The sequence below is a fragment of the Myxocyprinus asiaticus genome, chromosome 13 (genome assembly GCF_019703515.2).
Source record: "Myxocyprinus asiaticus isolate MX2 ecotype Aquarium Trade chromosome 13, UBuf_Myxa_2, whole genome shotgun sequence".
Taxonomy (NCBI): Eukaryota; Metazoa; Chordata; class Actinopteri; order Cypriniformes; family Catostomidae; genus Myxocyprinus; species Myxocyprinus asiaticus.
In genome coordinates, this window is record NC_059356.1 from 19,466,552 (window position 1) to 19,490,082 (window position 23,531).

Consider the following 23,531-nt stretch of genomic DNA (forward strand, 5'->3'; position numbering starts at 1 on the left):
GTATGTACCCCCCTTAATGCTCACAGGTATCCAGTACACTCCTGCTCGATCGGGGGCGGCATGTGGCATGTTGGGGATCCGGACCAATGCTTCCGCCTCCATCGTGGGGCATCAACCCTGGAAATACACAGGTTCTCCTCAGCTTCAGCAGACTGGCCCAGAATTCACACCCACACCCGTGGCAGCGGATTCAACAGCCTCTGGGTGAGAGCGGAGTGGGCTAGGGGAAACCGGTGAGTTGAATGGCCCACGGGACAGGGGAACTGGTTTTGGGATAGGAATTCCCTGTTTCCGGGGAATAGGAACAGGATGAGGAGAATGAGGGGGTGGCCGAGGTCATGCCAGTGGAAGCCCCCTGGGGTATCAAGCTCCGTAGCACCTGCCGGTCCTCTGCTTGAGCCTGAAGGATGACCTGAAATCGCTGCTTCTGTTCCTGGCGCAGCTGAAGCAGAGCTTGCTGTTGCATTTAGTGGATGCTGGCGAGGGTCTTGATCAGCTCGGCGAAGGGCAATGACTCCATGATATCGTAACTTCCTCCAAATCCTGGGTTTTGGCACGACTGTGACAGGTCTCTTGTTCTTGATGGAGGAAGTGGGAGCCAGATAAACAATCCAATGTGAGTCCTTTTTATTAAACACACTTTTCAGCTTTGCACACAGTATCTCTGATAATATAAAAGAATACCCATTTTCCTACCTTAATTGTAGATGAAATTCATTCTCTGATTATTTTTCGTGAAATCTACTAATTCCATTTCGTAAAATATGTCAGGTGTCCTCAGTTGGGACAAAAACGGATTTAAAAGTAGCGTTTCAGGTTCATCCATTTTAAAAGCCAGCAGGGTAAAGGCAATACTAGCTAATGTCTTTGGTGTATCAAAGTGCCAACCACCAACTGCTGCTTAAGGTGTTGTTATGTGACGTGCCTAACGCAACGGTTACCTTAGCTACGTTTTTTTTATCCATGTTGCCAGATAATGTGTACTTTGTGTATGTCAAAAATGTGGAGGAATATGTCTTCATTGAATTTTCACAAATAGATTTTTGTTAAGAAAAAACATGAAAATATACAGTTATGGTTTACTTTTTGTTAATTTGATTTAGTAAGTTTGGCATCAGCTGCATTTAGGTGATTTTCTGTAATCGAAATCTGGCAACAGTAACTCGTTTTTCCACTTGGGCGAGCAATTTGGGCACGCAGCTTTTCTAGAGCATGAACCCTTTAAAGCCTGAGCCCAAAATTACGAAAAATCCATTCTGTGCCAGAATATGATATTCATATACATATTCATATTACATTCATATTCATATAACATCACACACCTGAACTGTATATACCATATTGAAGAGAATAACTAGGGCTTTCAAATGATATAAATATATGTATGATTATTTAAGGCTAATCATCCTTTATCAATAAGATTTCACACAGCAATTTTTACAAAAATCTTCTCCGGCCACCATACTTCATCAGACAACTGCATTTTCAACCATTTTAATTACAAGCTAGAGGGAAACTTAGAGTGTATGAAATATACATAATTTTGTGGGCAATGTAGAATAGCAGACAGATTAGAAATATAATCTATTGTTTAAAAGTTATGACCATTCTAGTGATTTAGTGGGAAAATAGAATAAAACAAACATTTAGAATGTTAAAATACATTTCATACGACCACTCCTGAAATACTCCTTTTGAGCACCTGTAATAATAAATTGAGATTGCATCTGAAATTGAAGGACACAAACACTGAAATATACATTTTTGTGTTCAATAAAACACACACTTTATTTAATTTGAACATTAGAATTACACACGAATTACACAGCAAAACATACAAAATCAAACTTTCGAACTATCTACAGTAAATACATTTTTAAAAAAGAGTGCAGGAACAGAATATATATAAATTCATAAATACTCAACAACTGCAATAGCTGTGGAGAGAAGAGAGGGAGAAAAGAGGGGAGGGGGAGGACAACAACACCAGTAAACACAGCACAACCTAGGCCTCTTCGCAAAACTTGTCACACTCAGCTGAGTGCCAAGACTGAATACAGTTCCTAACACGAACAAAGCAAAGTCTTTTGCCATTACATTCCGGTGCGCAACAAGCTACTTTAGTTTTATTTTAAGTCCTACATTTCGATGTCATAGCCAACATCTCTTAGAGGACTCTTCAAATTTAGGGACATGGGCTGTATGGAGTGATGACGAAGGAGGGACTACAGGCTTTAGTGTATGCAAAGGGAAACTTGCGTGAATATCAATACCTCCCAGCTGACGAGCCAGGTTTTCTCTGAAATCTATCTGGGTTAAGTTCACTGGTCTACGCTCATCCCCTGGTGCCGCATGAATGTGTTGCCATTCCTTACACAATATGAAACTATTGACGACGGCAATGTCTATGAAGTGGAAAAAAAAGAGTCTTCCACCACTTCTGAGTTTTTTGTAGGATGTCGTAAGATTTTATTATTTGGTCTGACCTATCAACACCGCCTATGTTTTTGTTATAATCGCTGATGACAGTGGGCTGGAGGGCTACTTCTTTTGTCCAGCCGCCATCATTTTTTACAGACCTAGTAATTTCGGTTGAGCCATTTGCATTTTGGAAACTGGAGAGGCATGTAACTGCATGCGTGTCCTTCCACTGAATTACAAGTATATTCCCCTCAATCCTACACCACCTCATATCCCCACGAGCTGTCTTGCATTCCCATCTTTTGATGTCTTTAAATTCTGCAGGAAAAAATTTATGATTCACCCTGCATGTCCCACAGGCATTAGTTCCCATTTCTAACAACTTAACCATAAGAGCTGGGGACGTGTAAAAGTTGTCAAACCAAACATTGTGGCCCTGGTCTTTGAATGGCTGCAGTAACGATTCAACTACTTTGGTAGCCAAGTCAGTGACACGCCCATCATAACTACCTGTGTAAACATTAAAGTCGAAAGTATTTTCCCCTGAGTCTGATGTTGCAATTACCCATAATTTAAAACCCCATGAGTAAGCTTGCCGTTCATGTATTGTTTAAATCCTGACTGAGCTTTAGACTTGACCATATGTTCATCTATTGCGATATTTTGGACTGGCATTTTTGTTTGAGGTGGTCCATAAGATAATGCATCTTCCTAAGGTGATACTGATTATCCTCTGTGGTAGTGTCTACAACATGTAGAGCTGCTAAAAGAGCCTTTTAGTGGTCACACAACATAAATCCCCTCGCCCACAAGCCCTGAAGTGACTTGGCTCCCCAATGACGATGGGAATCAGGGAGAATTGAAAACCCCATGTAAATGAGCAACCCAAGAAATTTGTAAAATGTATCGGGGGTCACCTCCATCCAAGCTTCTTCTTGGTAGCTGGAATGTGATGGACAGTTTAGGACGAGCTCCCACCCCTGATGGTTTGTAAAGCTGCATATCTCAGCAACTACAGCCTGAGTAAAAAACAGCATGAAAAAGTCAATTGCTCGCAACATCATATTGGAGGTTGACCGCACAGCCTCTCGCACACTACTTACGTCAATACCGAATGGACAGCTAGGCTTAAATGGGAGAGGTTTTGGTGCCTGTGAATCGATGTCAGAGTACGAGGGATAAGAAACAGAGTCAGGGAAGCATTTACGCTTTCTAGCTGACTTGGGACCTGTGCGAGAATGGCTAGCCATACCCAAAATAAGAGTAACAGTGTTAGTGTTACTGTGAGTATCAGTCATATGAGAAATAGAAACAAACAATACATACACATTCATACATACCCAGCTGATGGTCTTGGCTAGGTATCAGGTTCCATCTCATCCTCCATCTCCTCATGGAGTCTTCCTGCAGTAGTTCCTGGTGCTACAGATCTTCCTCCTGTGTGCTCATGCCCTCATGAGCCATGTCCTCCTCTGCTATGACCCTAAGCTCATTAGCAATCAGCTGCCGCCTCCTCCTCCTGAGGGTGCTGAGCAGGGAGCTATAGTCTCTATCCATCTCTACAACAGAAAAGAAAAGCACAACAATTGGTAGCCAGCAGTGTGTTCTTCACAAATTCATACACTGAATAGTCACCAAAGGCTTGCAGACTAAGCAGAATGTCCCACTGCAGACAGCCCTCTCACACTTTCCTTGTGAACAGGAAGCTACACACAATCTAAAATCATGTCTGTGTGATGGATTGGTAAGGCTATCTGCTAAATTAAAAATTATAGAAAGATATCTACCATTTTTTATTTAATTTTTATTACATGGGAAAATCAACAAGCTAGATAACTTATCTAACTAGCAGGCCAGTTTCCAGGAAGGTCTGAACAGCATTAAAAAAAAAAAAATGGTCTGAACAGCGTCTGCTCTCTGCCTCACATTACTTCAGGCAGATTTTTCAAAAGCGACAAAATTGGCAAAAAAGTTATTGATATTTAGTTAAAAATGTACATAGTATTGCTAGCTAATATTTATTTAGCAAGTTTCACAGAAACTGCCATAAAAAGGTTGATATAAAAAGAGGCTCGCTGATAACTGTCACATAAATCTTTCCAGAAAAAAACTAGCTAGCGCTACTCCTACAAATAAATCCTTCGTAACTAAAAAGGTTTGACTATCTTCCACAAGCGACAAAATTGGTCAAAAAAGTTATTGATATTTAGCTAAAAATGTACATAGTATTGCTAGCTAATGTTTATTTAGCAAGTTTCACAGAAATTTGCTTAAAAATAGAGGCTAGCTGCCTGTCCAGTGAACGCCTACGGTCATGTCATTTTTTCCAGAAATAACTAGCGTTACTCCTACAAATAAATGCTTTGTAACTAAACCTTTTTGACTTTCAATAGACAATATTGACAACACATGTTCAATAACTTGTCTTACCTCGAAAGATCACCTCAGTTTTCAATTTGAAGCAGTAAGTCCAACACTGGAGGTAATCTCCCGGCGTATCCTTTCTGGCTCCGCTCAGGCAAATGGAGGATGATGCTGATGACGATACATTTATTATTCACACCCATTAACCCCTTAACCAATCATATGTACTTTTAGCTTATATTGGCATGAGTTTCTGGCAGTTTTCAGAAATAAAATCGGTGATTGGACGGCAAAGATACTGAGACAGGAACCATGGGAATAATTGTTCCCAAATTTGAATGCTCCGGCTGGTAAGGGTTAAATCGCCTACATGCAAAACAACCAGTGAGAACGCAGAACAATGATGCCAGTTCCTAACAATAGAGTGTAGGCGCCAAAGCTATTGTGGATCCGCTTGACTGAATCCCTCCGTAACTGAAACAGTTTGCAGAAAACTACCATCATTTGGCAATGGAATAATTTGAGGACAGAGACATACATATTTCCAACTATTTTTTATGTAAATAAGATTTATGTTACACTTCAAATAACAATGAAATGTATATTAATGTTAATACTAGTATGTAAATCCCTTCACTCATTCTCTTCAATGGCTTCAAATGCAGAGCATTCACAGCTTTTATAAAACGCACGCCATTGGTATACAGGCTTCAGACCACATGAGACCACTGACGTAGTCCCAGTTGCTTCATTATGCAACGTCTCGTTCCCTCTCAGGGAACCAAGGTTACGTTCGTAACAGAGACATTTTCCCACACACTAGAGTCCGCCATCTGTGCGCATGTTTTGTTTGTTTTTTTTCCTGTCAGCGTGGAAGCAAAATCAGAAGTGTGCGGCTGTGCATGCAAGCAGCTTAGAGGGAATAGTGGTCATATCACAAGGATTCCAAATTCCTTGATCTTAAGAGTTCATTATGCTATGAAAACATACTTTTATTTTCAGAACTTAAAACTTCCTCCCCAGTCCAGTTTCTGATGTTAAACATTAACAGATGACCATCCATATTTACAAGTCAATCATGCTTATTTGGTGTTTAGAAACTTGGCCCACCCATTCAAGGTCAGGTAATAAGTAGAAAGCTGGAAATGTACTGTTTATAAACACCAGAAGAACTTATGATAAATATATATGTAATAATAATAATTTTAAAAAAAATTACAAGTTCATAAAACCTTGTGATGTTCCTGGCTGTGTATAGCACTGCTGCATATTCTTTCAAAGGATCCCAATGTTAGGAAAGAGTTGTTTATTTCAAAGTTTCCTTATCATTCACTCTAACCATTTATGTGACAGTACATCTTGTTCTATTAATCTGTCACAATGTAATGCAAAGAGGCTGTTTTTAAAGGATGGGGAAGTTAAAAATTGTATATCCGACAGCAAACCTGCGGCCCATGTCTTAGCACAGCAAAGGGATGTTGCTCATTTCACATGTGAAGTTGGCATTTCTTAAAGGCACAGCAAATAAATAAATAAATAAATAAATAAAAGACCTGTTACATTCTAAGGCTAAAGAGAGGGTGGGCATTTTTTTGTATAATAGAATTTACCAAAATTATAAGTGGAACTCAGCAAGAAAGAATAAATAATAATAAAAAAATTTGTATGATATAAACAGGTATTAGGAGACTTACAGTTTAATGGAGTGCCAGTCAGTATGACCTGACCCTGCACTCTGACCCCAGCCTAGCTGGGATATGTGAAAAAAGAAGAATTTCACTGTATATGTGCAAATGTATAATGTGATAAATAAAGAAAATTATTAAATTATTAATTATTATATGTTTACATCAGAGACAGTTTAGCTGAGATGGTGCACAGGGAGAATTTGAAATGCTCAAAATGGCAAGTGTAGGAAAGTAAGTCCTGCCTCACAGGTAAAAGAGCCAATCACCTTTTTGATACATACAGTAAATCACCTCTCAGTCAGCTCAAGAATGTGCATGGGCATTAGCATGATCTGAGCTAATGAAGCACAATTTATGAAACCATTGTTATCAGATTTTATGGTGATATGAAATATGTAATTTGATCATGATCTTGACCAAATGTTTTGGAGATTTCATTATTTCTATATTCAGGTAGATAGGAGCTGTACTTGTATGCGGTTTGTATCCATAGATAATAGCTGCCCAGGATAATTTCCAAGATGGCCGCTGAGTGGACTGACTTGCCTTGAAAGAGACTTTGGTTTACGTGTGTGACAGAGTGCGGAGAGAGGGGGAAGGAAAAGAGAGTTAGCACTGGGAGGTGGGGGTAAGCTGGCAACGCCACCCTGTTATTGTACACAGGGAAATACTAACCCAGTCAGAACAACAGAGAGGGCACACAGGTTCGAAGTTCCAAACAAAAAGGGTCAAGGGATGTGGATACCAATGTACAAAAATAATTTTCTTTATTTTTCTAGCAGATGAATCAAGTGGCACATGAGTGTCCAGTGTCCTACTGGACTCATTCCATTGTTTAAAAGTGAGTTAAATCACTATGAGCATAGACAATAAACTGCACATATTTATGATCACCCTATAAAGACACTTCACCCACAGGTGTACACGCTCACTCACACAAGCACACAGGTGAATCAGTTGTGAATAAACAGCACTCGTGACAGGGGCACCACCACCATAAGCGGGGAACGCTAGCCCCCTGCACTGGGTCCTCAGCTCCTGAGAGAAACAGAAAAGAAAATTAATACAAACAATAACAATAATGAACACCATATCATAAACCAACGGGGAAAAAAGAGACAAAACTCTGGCCACAGTTTAGAGGACACAGAGCAAACATAAACTCAAAAAGAGGGTTTTAACCAACACAAAACGAAATGGGTCTGTTCCAAAACTTAGTGAGCTGCCTCGCTGTCTCCTGCCTACATAGGCAGCTGTCTTCTATGGCAGTATCCTTACTGAACTGTTGCCTGATAAGTGGAGCACTAATTTGGAACACTCTACATAGCGGCAGTTCTGCGCATCATTCAAATAGCGCTCTGATTTCAATACAGGTGACGTGAAAGAAACAATGCAATACTATAATGAGCATAAATACACACAGAACACACACATTTTGGCTAAAATAGTTGGTTTTGTATCATATTAATCTGTTATTTATTGATACTTTTCAGTATTGAATGGATTATAAGTATATTTATAATCTAAACTTCTCTCACTTCGTCAGCCATCTTGGATTTATTTTTCCACCGAGCTCATCACGGTGCATTCTGGGATTGCCTACCCGGGGATGGATACATACAATAATACCTTAGAATTTTGCCAAAACAATATATTTTAGAAGGCAGTATAATTAAATACCTACCTTTTGGAACAGCCTTCATGTCGGACGCACGCCTACTGTATGATTTCTTAAAATGCTGCCTCCAGAGGACGCACACCTCTTAGGTTTTGGAACAGACCCAAGATGTTAGTGTGACAAGCAGGGAAGAGAGAGGCTGATGACAAATCGTCCTGCTAAGATCCACTTCACATTACAATAACAAATAGTCCCAATAGGAACTGTTGAAAATGTGTTTTCCCAACCCAAGATGATCTCAATGGCTCCAGACATACACATTCAGAGAGAATTACCACAATTCTCTCTGCGAGTCACAGAACAGCACTTTCAGAGCCAGCAACAGGGTTTTAAAAGGAAACCAGCTGTTGTAGGTTAGTCAGAGACAAAGACAAGACCAAGATTCATGAGAGCTTTATTGAGGGATTTACTGAGAACTCTGGGGCTAAGCACACAAGTTTGTATCAGTTCCTGTCCTCCCCCCCACCTACCCAGCTGCCCAGATCATGGGACAGGTGGCCATCTGAAGGAACGTGAAACAACAGAGAGCTAGCGGAAGTGTTGATTTTTGAGAAACACTGAATGCTGTGCACTGTCCCAGAACACCAGCAAAAAACAAAAAAAACAAAAAAGAAACAAAACAAAACAGCATCAGTAGCTCAGCCCTGCAGCCTTAATGTAGACAGACGCATTCTTGTGTGCAGATTATTTCACCTAAAAAGGACAAACCTTTAAAAAAACTATTAAACCCACACACATTTTAAATGTCCTTTGTGTACAACTAACGATTTCACATACAGGAAATTTTGGAGCTATAGCCATGAACAGGGCTGGGGAGTAACGGAAAACATGTAACGGGATTACGTATTTAAAATACAAAATATAAGTAACAGTATTCCACTACAGTTACAATTGAAATCATTGGTAATTAGAATAGTTACGTTCAAAAAGTATTTTGATTACTGAAGAGATTACTTTGCATTTTATTGTCATTTGTTTCATTTAATATTTAGTCCTTTCAGATGGAAAACATTTATACATACTGTATACATGATGCAATCCAAAGTGCATTTGAACAGCAGTGAAACACTTTCTTATGATGTGTTACATTCATACGAGCAGACAGAGAAGTAAGTTTGAAGTAAGTTTGGAGCAGAAGAAATAAAAATAAACCTTGTGTAAATTGTCAGCTGTACGCTAAGCTAAAATAATTTCTAGCCATTTTACATGCACATATTACCAGGCACGATCATATATTTTTTATCAAGAAAATTCAGGTTGGATCATAATTTATTTTTATGAAAAGAGGCACTTAAACAAAGAGGCACCAAATCACTCAGTGACCACTTTATTAGATACACCTCTCTAATACTGGGTAGGACCCCCCTTTGCCCTCAAAACAGCCTGACTTATTTGTGGCCTGAATTTTACAAGGTGGTAGAAACATTCTTTAAAAATTCTGCTCCAAGCTGACATGACAGCATCACGCAGTTGCTGCAGATCTGAATATTCATGCTGCAAATATCCTGTTCCTCCACATCCCAAAGGTTCTCTCTTGGATTGAGATCTGGTGACTGTAGAGGCCATTGGAGTACACTGAACTCATTGTCATGTTCCTGGAGACAGTTTTAGATGATTTGTGCTTTGTGGAATGGTGCATTATCCTGCTGGAAGTAGCCATTAGAAGATGGGTAGACCGTGGTCATTAAGGGATGCACATGGTCAGCAACAATACTCAGGTAGGCTGTGGCATTTAAACGATGCTCAATAGGTATTAAGGTGCCTAATGTGTTGCAAGAAAACATTCCCCACACCAATAAACAACCACCTCCATCCTGAACCGTTGACACAAGTCAGAATGCATCCATGGATTCATGTTTTTTAAGCCCAGTTCTCACCCTACCATCTACATATCGCAGCACAAATCGAGATTCATCAGACCAGGCAATGTTTTCCAATCGTCTATTGTCCAGTTTTGGTGAGCCTGTGCCCACTGCAGTCTCAGTTTCCTGTTCTTAGCTGACAGTAGTGGTACCCAGAGGGGTCTTTTGCTGCTGTAGCCCATCCGCCTCAATGTTCAATGTGTTGTATGTTCAGAAATGTTTTTCTGCATAGCACTGTATTTGGGTACTGTCACGTTCCTGTTAGCTTGGACCAGTCTGGCCATTCTACTCTGACCTCTGTCATTAAACAAGCCGTTTTCACCCACAGAACTGCCGCTTACAGGATATTATTTGTTTTTCGCACCATTCTGAGTAAACTCTAGAGACTGTTGTGCGTGAAAATCCTAGGAGATCAGCAGTTACAAAAAAAAAAAATCAAGCCAGCCCATCTGGCACCAACAATCATGCCACAGTCAAAATCACTGAGATTAAATGTTTTCCCTATTCTGATGGTTAATGTGAACATTAACTGAAGCTCTTGACCAGTATGTGCATGATTTTATGGATTGCACTGCTGCCTAACGATTGGCTGATTAGATAATTGCATGAATAAGTAGGTGTACAGGTGTACCTAATAAAGTGGTCGGTGACTGTATATCTTGTTGCACTCTAATCTGTCTTTGATAGTATTTTTCTGATGCAATTGAAACTTTGTAATGCAACACTTTTCATACTACTTTCTCCTTAAAATTAATTGTTTATAATGTATTATTCCAAATGTAAGACGCTTTGGATAAAAACATCTGACAAATGAATTTATGTAAATGTAAATTAATGGTTGGGGAGACAATTATCGAGCAATTGGCAAGAGGAACCCAACAAACATTAAGTTTGATGACATTAGAATGGCACTTTACACAGTTAGCATTGTTGCATTCAAAAACATTGAGACACAGCATAGCAGAAGGGAATAAATGTGTTTTGAGATGCACTTTTAAAAGTTGAAATATTTTTAACTTGGCATGGCATCTCAAAAACGCAGCGTTCATTACGCAAGACACTGAGAAACCAGCAAGACATGTTGCAGGGGGTCAAAGATATTCCTTTTCAGATTTATTTTCATAGAAAAACAAATATTTAAAAAGTGCAGACAGATGGAAAAAAATGTGTCCTGTGTAATTAGCCCCTTGAAGCTGAAGTGTAGGCTATGTGTGATGTTTGGGATTCTACTTTAAATAAAATAAGTCTTATAAAATACTTTCCCAGCTAAATGTAAGTTAAGCATTCATAGTTGGCTCCATCGCATAAAATATTGCTGTAAGTTTAAGCATCCTGACCATTCAGTTACTGCAACACTGGTTCAACCAGTGGGGTGAGTTTGAAGGCAGAACTTGAAAACGTCATGGTTACTGGTGTAACCTCCGTTCCCTGATGGAGGGAACGAGACGTTGGTGTCGATGTAGTGACACTAGGGGTCACTCTTGGGAGCCCGAGACACCTCTGGTCTTTGATAAAAGGCCAATGAAAATTGGCGAGTGGTATTTGCATGCCACTCCCCCGAACATACGGGTATAAAAGGAGCTGGTATGCAACCACTCATTCAGGTTTTACGCTGAGGAGCTGATATAAGGTCCGGCCATTTCAGCGGGTAGTTCAGCGTTGTGGCAGGAGGGACCAACGTCTCGTTCCCTCCATCAGGGAACGGAGGTTACACCAGTAACCATGACGTTCCCTATCTGTCACTCACTCGACGTTGGTGTCGATGTAGTGACACTAGGGGTCCCTATACAAAACGCCACAAGGCTGAACTGTGTTACGTGAACTGGCGGTGTGTGGTGGGCAGACTTGCTGTGTGCCTCATAGCCAGCACACCAGGTCGACACGTAACCTCCCCCAACACAGTTATGAGTGTCGAACGGCCCTTTTTGGGGACAAGTCGACTACCCAGAGATAGAGACAGGCTTAACCCAGTCATGGCCTCTTTCCCCTTCTCTTTTTCCACTCCCTAAAAAAGAAGGGGGATTATCCGACTGGGCCGCCAGGTCTAGTCGGGGGGTGTCCCTCCCAAGGGGAGGACACCGCGGAGACCACACCTCGCCCCAAGAGAGGGGGGATATTTAAGTGGAAGAATACATCACATGGTCTTTCCAACCATGTGGAGAGCCTTCAAGGTAGATCCTACCCAATGGGGGAGGAGTTACTACAACATGGAGACTGAGGGGCTCTGCCCAAGGAAGACGCAGTTTGCCAGTAGGGAAACGAACTAGCGGAAGATATGGATCGCATGGGGTTAGCCTTACAGGGAACCGCCACATGCGGAGCACCTACCCCAGAACCGGGCTCTTAGTTAGCGCGTGTACTGGGCCGGCAGCGAGTCTCTCCGAAAACTCGACTGCCACAGGGCTCGGAGGAAGTCAACCAGGGAACAACCTTTGTGAACACTACTGGGAATTAACAGCGCACGTCTTCAGCTCAAAAGGAGGTGGAAGGCGCTATGTGCAAGCGATACACCCGGCCGGCTATCCCGGGCTTATCCGCTTGTGTTGCGTGCCACTACCTGGGACGAAACCGGTTCCACCCGGAGGCTGTAGAACCTTGCAAAGGTGTTGGGTGTTGCCCAATGTCTGTTAGAGAGGCACCTCTGGCCAGGGCCCAAGAAGCCGCTACACCACGAGTAGAATGGGCTCGTAGCCCTACCGGGGGCGGCATGTTTTGGGCGAGACATGCCATAGTTATGGCGTCAATGAGCCAGTGGGCGATCCTCTGCTTGGAGACAGCGCTTCCTTTCCGCTGTGCACCGAAGCAGACAAAGAGCTGCTCAGAGAGTCTAAAGCTCTGCGTGCGATCCAAATAGATGTGCAAAGCGCGCACCGGACACAGCAACGCCAGGGCTGGGTCTGCCTCCTCCTGGGGCAGCTCTTGCAGGTTCACCACCTGGTCTCTAAAAGGAGTGGTGGGAACCTTGGGCACATAGCCCGGTCGGGGGTCTCAGGATCACGTGAGAATAGCCCGGACCGAACTCCAGGCACGTTTTGCTGACAGAGAACACTTGCAGGTCACCTACCCTCTTGATGGAAGTGAGCGCAGACAGGAGGGCAGTCTTCAAGGAGAGTGCCTTAAGCCCGGCTGACTGCAAACTCAAAGGGGGCTCTCTGTAGACCCTGAAAAACTACAGAGGTCCGATGAGGGAACAAGGCGTGGCCTGGAGGGATTCAGCCTCCTGGCGCCTCTTAGGAACCTGATGATCAGATCATGCTTCCCTAAGGACTCACCATCGACTGCGTCATGGTGTGCTGCTATGGCAGCAACATACACCTTCAAGGTGGAAGGGGACAGCCTCCCTTCCAACCTCTCTTGCAGGAAGGAAAGCACTGATCTGACTGCGCACCTCTGGGGGTCTTCCTGATGGGAAGAACACCACTTAGCGAACAGATACCACTTAAAGGCATACAGGCGCCTCGTAGAGGGAGCCCTAGCCTGAGTGAATGTGTCTACCACCGCAGGTGGGAGACAGCTTAGGTCTTCCGTGTCCCGTCAAGGGGCCAGACATGGAGATTCCAGAGGTCTGGGCGCGGGTGCCGGATGGTGCCCCTTCCCTGAGAAAGAAGGGCCTTTCTCAGGGGAATTTGCCCAGGGGGAGCTGTCACGAGGAGCGTGAGGTCCGAGCACCACGTCTGGGCGGGCCAGTAGGGTGCTTACCAGGACGACCTTCTCCTCGTCCTCCCTGACCTTGCACAGGGTCTGTGCGAGCAGGCTCACTGGGGAAAACGCATATTTGTGAATGCCAGGGGACCAGCTGTGTGCCAGCGCGTCTATGCCGAGGAAGGCCTCGGTGAGGGCGTACTAGAGCGGGCAGTGGGAGGATTCTTGGGAGGCGAACAGGTGCACCTGTGCCTGACTGAATCGACTCCAAATCAGCTGGACCACCTGAAGGTGGAGTCTCCACTCTCCCTTGAGGGTAACCTGTTGTTACGGCGCGTCCGCCGAAGTGTTGAGGTTGCCCGGGATGTGAGTGGCTTGCAGCGACTTGGTGCTGCTAACTCCGTTAGAGGAGACGGCAGGCGAGTTATGACATACAGCGGGAGCGCAGACCGCCTTGGCGGTTGACATATGCTACCGCTGCCGTGCTGTCTGTCCGAACTAGCACGTGCTTGCCCTGGATCAACGGCCGGAACCTCCGCAGGGCGAGCAGAATTGCCAGTAACTCGAGGCAGTTGATGTGCCAACGCAGCTGCGGACCCGTCCAGAGGCCGGCAGCTGCGTGCCCGTTGCCAACAGCGCCCCAGCCCATTTTGGAGGCATCTGTCGTGACCACGACGCGCCTGGAGACCAGTTCTAGCGGAACACCTGCTCGTGGAAACGAGAGGTCGGTCCAAGGGCTGAAAAGACGGTGACAGACCGACGTAATGGCCACGCGGTGTGTCCCGTGGGCCATGCCCGTCTCGGGACTCGAGTCTGGAGCCAGTGCTGAAGCGGCCTCATATGCATCAACCCGAGCGGGGTGGCCACCGTCGAGGACGCCATATGCCCCAGGAGCCTCTGAAAATGTTTCAGTGGAACCGCTGTTTCCTGTTTGAACGCCTTCAAACAGGCCAGCACCGACTGGGCGCGCTCGTTCGTAAGTTGCGCCGTCAAGGAGACTGAGTCCAACTCCAAACCGAGAAAAGAGATGCTCTGAACCGGGAGGAGCTTGCTCTTTTCCCAGCTGACCCGAAGCCCTAGTCGGCTGAGGTGTGAGAGCACCAGGTCCCTGTGTGCGCACAACACGTCTCGAGAGTGAGCTAGGATTAGCCAGTCATCGAGATAGTTGAGAATGCGAATGCCCACCTCCCTTAACGGGGCAAGGGCAGCCTCTGCGATCTTCGTAAAGACGCGAGGAGACAGGGACAGGCCGAAAGGGAGGACTTGTACCGATACGCCTGACCCTCGAACGCAAACCGCAGGAAGGGTCTGTGTCGAGGAAGGATCGAGACGTGAAAGTACGCATCCTTCGGGTCTACCGCCGCGAACCAATCTTGATGCCGGACGCTCGCTAGAATGCGTCTTTGCGTCAGCATCTTGAACGGGAGTCTGTGTAAGGCCCGGTTCAATACTCGCAGGTCCAAGATTGGCCGCAACCCACCGCCTTTTTTCGGTACAATGAAGTAGGGGCTGTAAAACCCCCTCTTCATCTCGGCTGGAGGGACAGGTTCTATCGCGTCCTTCCGTAGGAGGGTAGCGATCTCCGCGCAAGGTAGCAGCGTTTCCATCCTTCACCAAGGTGAAGTGGACACCGCTGGACCTGGGCGGATGCCCAGCGAAGTGAATCATGCAGCCGAGTCGGACGGTCCGGGCCAGCCCTCGCGACGGACTGGAAAGCGCAAGCCATGCACCCGAGTTCCGCGCAAGGGGGACCAAAGGGACAACGTCATCGGATGTACCGGCGGGTGGGGCCTCGCAGCGGGGCGGAGCTTGAGGTGTCATACCACATCGTGGCCGTGCTGAGTCCGAGGACATCGAAGCACTTACCTGGCTCCTTGTGACCACCCCCGGAACAGCCTGGGACGGGGGAGGAAGAGGCCTGTCCTCATGACCCGTGGAGACTGTCACATCGGGGGCGGATTTGTGCCACAGCTGGGCGCTCAGGGCGGGAGACCGCCGCTGGAGCGCCAACCTGCCAAATGTAGTGGTGGACGGTGGTCGTGATGCCAGCCGTACACACCGAATATGTGACCCAGGGAACAAGGAAACTACTCTTGCGGAGCTCTTGAGTACTGCAGCCACTTGGGCATGCAGCGCAATTAAATGCAAAAGGTAACAAAAAGAAGATCTGCTTACCAGCTCCAGAGCAGAGGGTTTCGTTGTCCCTGGGTCGCCCGTCTCAGGGGCGCTTCGAAGACCTCCGTGGGTTCTTCGGTGCCGGCTGTGAGACGGGTGGCGTCGGCTTCCTGCGGTGGGCTCCACGCCGGGGCCAGGCCGGAGGGGCGGGCTGCGGCGGAGCCGGTGCAGTCACCGCAGGGGGACGCCCTCGGCGATGAGTAGATGGGGGGATCTTGAGCCACGCCGGGGCAGGACAAGCCGGCTAGCATCCATCTACTGCTCTACCATCGAGAACTGCTGGGCAAAGTCCTCGACAGTGTCGCCGAATAGGCCCGCCTGGAAAATGGGGGCAGCAAGGAATCGTGTCCTGTCGGCCTCACCCATCTCGACCAGGTTGAGCCAAAGGTGGCGCTCCTGGACCACTAGTGTGGCCATCGTCCGCCCGGGAGACCGCGCCGTGACCTCCGTCGCTCGGAGAGCGAGGTCGGTCGCCGAGCGCAGTTCCTGCATCAATCCCGGGGCGGAACTACCCTCTTGCAGTTCCTTTAGCGCCTTGGCGGACTTGCAGGAGAGCCATGGCGTGCAGGGCGGAGGCGGCTTGTCCAGCAGCGCCGTAGGCTTTGACCGTCAGAGACGACGTAAACCTACAGGCCCTGGACGGGGGCTTTGGGCACCCACGCCAGGTGGCGGCGCTCTGCGGGCATAGGTGCACCGCGAGCGCCTTTATCCACCGGGGGATTGCCGAATAACCCTTGGCCGCCCCACCATCGAGGGTAGTGAGAGCGGGGAAGCTGAAAAGATCGGGACCGGGCAGTAAAAGGTGCCTCCCGCGATCTTGTCAGCTCTTCATGCACTTCCGGGAAGAAAGGAACGGGGCGGGGCGTGGCTTTGAGCGGTGCCGCGAGCCCAGGAACCAATCACAGAGCCGCGAGGGTTCAGGGAAGAGCGGTGAAATCCACTCTAACCGACGCTCGCGGCTGTCCGGGAAAGCATGTCGTCATCTCCGCGTCAGCCTGTGACTGGGCGATCGACCCCGAAGGGAGGAGCCCAGCCGAGGCTTCCGACTGGACGAGCCCGCTCTCCGATGCTGCGCTCGAGAGCTCATCACTTTCGCGGGCTCCGAATAAGAGGTCGAACTCGCCGTGAGACGAGCCGGCGGACTCACCCGGAAGCCCAATCGGGGCAGACGAGCGTGCTGGGGAATGGTAGTTCCGCGGGGGGATACCCGGCGGAGGCGGTCCCATTGGGGTCCCCAAATCGCCCCCAGTGCTAGCCGCGCTGGCCTCAAACCCGTCGGTAAAAGGACCGAGGCGGGAGCCTCTGGGGTGGCTCGCTTCTTTACGAAGGCGAGCCGTGACCGCAACGTTGCCATGGACACATTCTCGCAATGAGAATGTGACCATCCACGAACGCTGTCTCCGCGTGAGCAGTACCCAGACACGAAAGACAGTGATCGTGACCGTTAGAAGGCGAGAGATAACGAGCACAACCAGGAATAACACACAATCGGAAAAGCATCTTTAAAAAGACGCGTCTTTAAAAAGACGTTCCGTGTGTGCGCTCTTTTAGAGAAATATATACTCTTTTAGAGGGGAAAAATGCTCTTTCAGAAAATATACTCTCTAGTTTTTCTGCCGAAGCGCCCAGGGGCGTTCTCTGCAGTGCACCAGTGCAGAGGAGGGAGAAGCCGCTGAAATGCGCCGTCAGATCCAGCAGGTGAATGAACAGTAGTATTCAGCTCAATGAGCATGACCGTTCGGCTCCGAAGAGAAAATCTGAATGAGTGGTTGCATACCAGCTCCTTTTATACCCGTATGTTCGGGGAGTGGCATGCAAATACCACTCGCCAATTTTCATTGGCCTTTTATCAAAGACCAGAGGTGTCTCGGGCTCCCAAGAGTGACCCCTAGTGTCACTACATCGACACCAACGTCGAGTGAGTGACAGATAGTGAACAATAATTATATCTTTTGCAATTCCAAAATTACACACTTCAACTTTGTTTTCACTGGTAACACTACATTAGTGTTGCATTTGTTAACATTAAGAAACTACGTTAGTTAACACTAACTAACAATGAACAATACTTTAACAGCACTTAGTAATCTAGGATATTGTTAATTTGAACATACACAATTTTAATTTTAAAAATGTATTAGTATATGTTAACATTAGTTAATGAAGTATGAACTTGCATGGACTAACAATGAACAATTATATTTATCTTAAAGGGGACATGTCATGAGGAATGCAATTTTCCTTGATATTTTGACAAATAAGAGGTCATTGCACTATATATATATATATATATATATATATATATATATATATATATATATATATATATATATACTGTATATATATATATAAAAACAAATCCTCTCCAGCCCCAAAAGATCATTTAATATCTCCTCCCTTGTGACATAGAAGTTAAGAGTCATTTGCATAGACCCCGCCTCCACAACATATGTAATCATTGCGATGAATTCAGAAAGAGAGAGCGGATGAGGGACGCCAATACTGGAAGTAGCACTATTGTTTACTGTAGTTTGCTTTTAACCAATGAAAAGATTAAGATTTGGAGTAACGGACCCAGACGTTGTGGACAAACTGCATCTCTGCATAGCTTTCTGAAGGATCCCAACATTAGAAAAGAGTGACTTATTCAAACAAGCATCAATTTTGAATTATAATATTTTTTGGCACATTTTCTCTATGGACTCTTTTGAGAGTCAGGCTTTGCAAAGAAACTTGTATTGAAAGATGGAGCAGTGCCAACTATTTTGGACATGACAGTAATGCTGCCGGATTTTGTCTGATATGAATTATATAGTCAGCCATTTTTAATGCATGAAACCCATTATCAGAACTCCAATGCAGAGTGGATTGTGCCTATTACACGGTTACTCACCAAAGAAATACATATTTCTTCACAAAGTATCGATTTGAGATTAAATTATTTGTTATGTTAGAAGAATGTGGTGCGTGACGAACAACAGTGGTGAAGAATATGCTAGTAAGGCTGCCAGCTGTCTTAACTGTCTTGTGTTAGCAAGGACATCCTGTATTTTGACCGAAATGAACATGTCTGGATGCCCTTTGTTCTCTGATTAAGTGGCTTTTCAATCGAGGAAGAACCTCTACCCCAGTCAACCGGGAAATCGATCACGTGAGTGGAATCCCCACAAGGCGAACACCTCATATTTGTCAACATGGGAAGCGTATTAAAGGGTTAGTTCACCCAAAAAAGAAAATTCATCCATCGTTTACTCACTCTTATGTTGTTATAACCCCACATGACTTTCTTTATTTTTCTCAACACAAATGGAGAAATTGTGAAACAATGTTGTGCACAGTGATGTCATAAAATGGCAGTTTTCAAAAGCACACAAAAGTACAATTCAGACAAGGCTGTTCCATATTGTATAGTGCATCTAAGCACGTTCACTGAGAGACATGGATATAAACACAGAGACAGTGCGTGTAACGGAGTAAAACTTGATATCTTGGGTCATTTGAAGTTCATCAAAAAAACAAAACAAAAGAGGAAATGTTTATTTTCTGATGGGAAATGTTACTTTTTCAATATAATTGTAAAAATTATCTTTAATGTCCATTTTGTAATTGTTCTGTAACAAAGAGAGTATTTTCAGTCCTTTTAATGGACAAAATGTGTCCTCTAATAGGGGAAGCGGGAACATCCAGTAGAGCTTTTTCACACCTACCATCACGTTTATCTCAGTCTGAGTTTGGCTGTGAGAAAGACGGTTGTTTGAAAAGTGCTCTGCACCACCAGTACTAAAGAATTAATTCTTTATTTTCAAAATGTTACATGTACATGCCTAACCCGTTAAATAAGTGTTTAATGAACAACTGTAAATGTATTATGTGCACATTTTAGCATAGTATTCTAATATAGCAGTATTTTCTTTATCAGCTAATTTGAGAAAGATATAGGCTAGCTTTGCTAATGCTGTGCAACATGTGTTTGGCCTGTGCGTGATAAAATAAACACTTGCTTTTTGCACTTAAGGATGAGTTTTTAGGTTTGGGGTATATATAGATACTGACAAATTAATGTACACATTTTTATTTAATATCTGTTTTAATATATTTCAGTTTTACAAGCCAACCAACAAAAGTAAACTGTCTTGAAGACACAAACAGCCTTTGTGGGCTTGTTAACTAGCTGTCTAGCTTCTCAAAGTGACGCAGATGTGAGGGCAGCAAAGTATAAATGCTGTCTTTTGATCCACACGCAGCCTCATCCTGTTTAAAAAGAGTAAAATAAATTCCGTTTACATTGAAACATAATGGATAGAAAGATAGAGGCTGATCTGCATGTGGTAGCAGTTTATGAAGCTGCTGCTGAATTAGAAGAGTCACTTCAGAAATTTTCTGAACTAGCAATTCATGATCCAGTACAAAGAACCTGTGAGTATGTGGCATATCCCACTCCCTATCTCAAGATAAACCAGAACATGTTACCATGCAATCTACAATATCTCTGTGGTGATGTGGGCATGGTCAAGCAACGTCTGTGGAGAGTGAGGATTGTAAACTGTGGATTGTGGAGGATTGGAACTGTAAGGATTGACACCTGTGGGAAATGATCTCTAACAGCTGTTCTGTGTTACAGTGAGAGCTGGAGGGGGGCAAAAGGGCAGTCTAGATCTCCGGAAGTGAGAGAGAGAGCGACACACAAACCTGGCTGTGTATGTGATCAGCTGTGCTGAAAAGCCATTAGTGTGTGTGTGAATACTGAAAAGTGTAAGAATAAAGACTCATGTTGAATTGTTTGTCCTACTCCCGCTTCCTCCTTGAAAGAGACATAGAGATATGTCACAGTTGTGCTGAAACATTGGAATTAGGAGGAAGAAAACGCCAACATGGATTCCTCGCCATTAGCTGAGGTCATCAAGGCCCTTGCCGGCATCCACCAGACCCAAAATCAAGCCCTCCTGGACTTACGTGCAGAGCAGGAGCAGCAATTTCCAGGTCCTGCTCCAAGCCCAGGCGGAGGACCGACAGGTATTGCGGAGCTTGATGGCCCAGGGGAGTACTCCAGCTGTGACCCCGACTGCAGCCGTGACCCCGACTGCAGCCATATCACGCTCATGAAGATGGGGCCACAGGATGATCCAGAGGCCTTCATCGAGCTCTTCAAGCGGGTGGCTGAAGCATGGGGCTGGCCTAACACCCAGTGCGCAGTCCGATCGCTGCCCTTGCTGTCCATGGAAGCCCAGCTTGCGGCCCAACTGCTTCTGGTCGCTAACGTCCTGGAGTACATTGATCTAAAGCGGACAATCTTAAAACAGGTCGGCCGTACCCCTGAACAACACCGCCAACGCTTCCATACTCTGTCGTACAGTAAATGCGGTCACCAGTTTGCCTTTGCCCAACAGCTCCATGATGCCTGTCGGAGGTAACTACTGGCAGAGGATTACGATGCCAAAGCTGTCATTGACCTCATGGTGCTGGAGTAGTTCATCGGCCACTTATTGAAAGGAACGGCCGAGTTGGTCCAGTGCCACTGCCCGGCGTCGCTGACGGAGGCAATCCAGCTGGCTGATGACCATTTGCCGCCATATCCAGGGGCCGGCAAGCCCTCTTCTTCTCTCTCTCGCTCTCTCTCCTCCCTCCCCCTCTCTTTCCCTCGTCGTTAAGACCCAAAAGCTGGTTCCCCAGTCCCGTGGACCTTTCAACCCACTGGTTTTCCCTAACCCTCTCCACTCTCTCCCACATGCTGGTGAATCCACTGCTTAGAACAGATGGCACATAGGCATCGCTTTGTGTAGGCTCTGATGGACTATGCTACGCGATATTCGGAAGCTGCGCAACATTTCAGCACAAAGTGTTGTGGAGGCACTCTTCAGAATCATCTCCCGAGTGGGGGTTCCGAAAGAAATCCTCACTGATCAGGGCACTATGTTTATGTCACTTACACTTCACAAACTGTACAAATTATTGGGGATTAAATTGATTCGGACCAGCATTTACCATCCCCAAATGGATGGCTTGGTCGAACAATTTATTCAGACCCTAAAGAATATGATTTGTAAGTTCGTGCACGAAGACGCTTGAAATTGGGACAAGTGACTCAAGCCCCTATTATTTGCAGCTCGAGAGGTCCCGCAAGCCTCCACGGGGTTTTCACCATTTGAATTATTGTACGGGCGTTGACTGCACTGTGTGCTCGACGTCCTATGGCAAAATCGGGAGGATGGATCTTCAAAAAGCAAAAACAAAATTCAAAACGTTCTTGACCTGAGAGCAAAACTCCACACGCTGGGGCAATTAACAAAGGAGAATTTGCTCCAGGGTCAAGAATGTCAAAGCCAGCTGTATAATAGGGGGACTCGACTATGGGAATTTACACTGGGAGATAAAGTCCTTGTATTGCTCCCACATCAAGCTCTAAATTACTCGCCAAGTGGCAAGGACCCTTTGAGGTCACACAGCGAGTCAGGGAAATCGATTATGAGGTGAAATGAACGGATAGAGGCAGAGCACGTCAGATTTACCACCTCAACCTCCTAAAACCGTGAAGAGAGGAGGTTGCTGTGACTTTGGCGATGGTGGTTCTGGAGTGGGAGGAGCTCGGACCAGAGGTGAACTTAAAAGTCACCGATCGAGTCACCCTGGTCACTTGTGGAGACCACCTCTCACCATCCCAAATCACGGAGGTTGTCAGGTTGCAAGGAGAATTCTCTGACATGTTTTCGTCTCTTCCTGGTCGTACAAATCTCATAGATACCATATCAAAATGACCTCAGGGGTAGTGGTATGTAGTCATCCCTACTGATTACCCGAGCACAAAAAAAAAGTGGTTCGGGAAGAATTAAAGGCCATGCTGGATATGGGGGTAATAGAAGAATCCCACAGTGACTGGGCCAGCCCAGTGGTTTTGGTTCCTAAGAGCAACAGCAAGGTCCAGTTCTTTGTGGATTATAGAATAGTCAATGCGATGTCTAAATTTGATGCGTACCTGATGCCTCGGATTGATGAGCTGCTCGATCGGTTAGGTGCGGCTTGCTTTTATTCAACACTGGGTTTAACAAAGGGATATTGGCAGATCCTCTTATCTCCCATGTCCCGTGGGACCAAAAAGGAGGTGAGACAGTTCCTGGGGCTGGCTGGCTACTATCATAGGTTTGTGCCTAACTATTCGACCGTCACCAGCACGCTGACTGATCTTACTAAAAAGGGGGCACCAGATCTGGTCCAGTGGAGGGAGCCGTGTCAGCAGATGTTCATGTAGGTGAAAGCTGCACTTTGTGGTGTTCCATTATTGCACTCTCCTGACTTCTCTCTCTCCCTTTTATCTTGCAGATGGATGCATCGGACAGGCAGTTGAGAGCAGTTCTGTCCCAGATGGTGGAGTGGGAGGAGCACCCCGTGCTGTACATTAGTCGCAAACTCTCACTGAGGGAGACTAAGTACAGCCCGATAGAGAAGGAGTGTTTGGCCATCAAGTGGGCGGTCCTCACCCTCTGGAACTATCTGTTCATGCTTTCACCCCTGTTCGGACCACGTTCCGCTCCAGTGGCTCCATCGCATGAAGGCCTGGGGTATGTGGTGATGTGGCCGTGGCTGTGGCCGAGCGATGTCTATGGGGAGCGAGGCCGGGAGAGGAAGAATGGCAAAGATTGACACCTGTGAGAAATTATCTCTAACAGCTATTCTTTGTTACAGTGATAGCTGGAGGGGGATAAAATG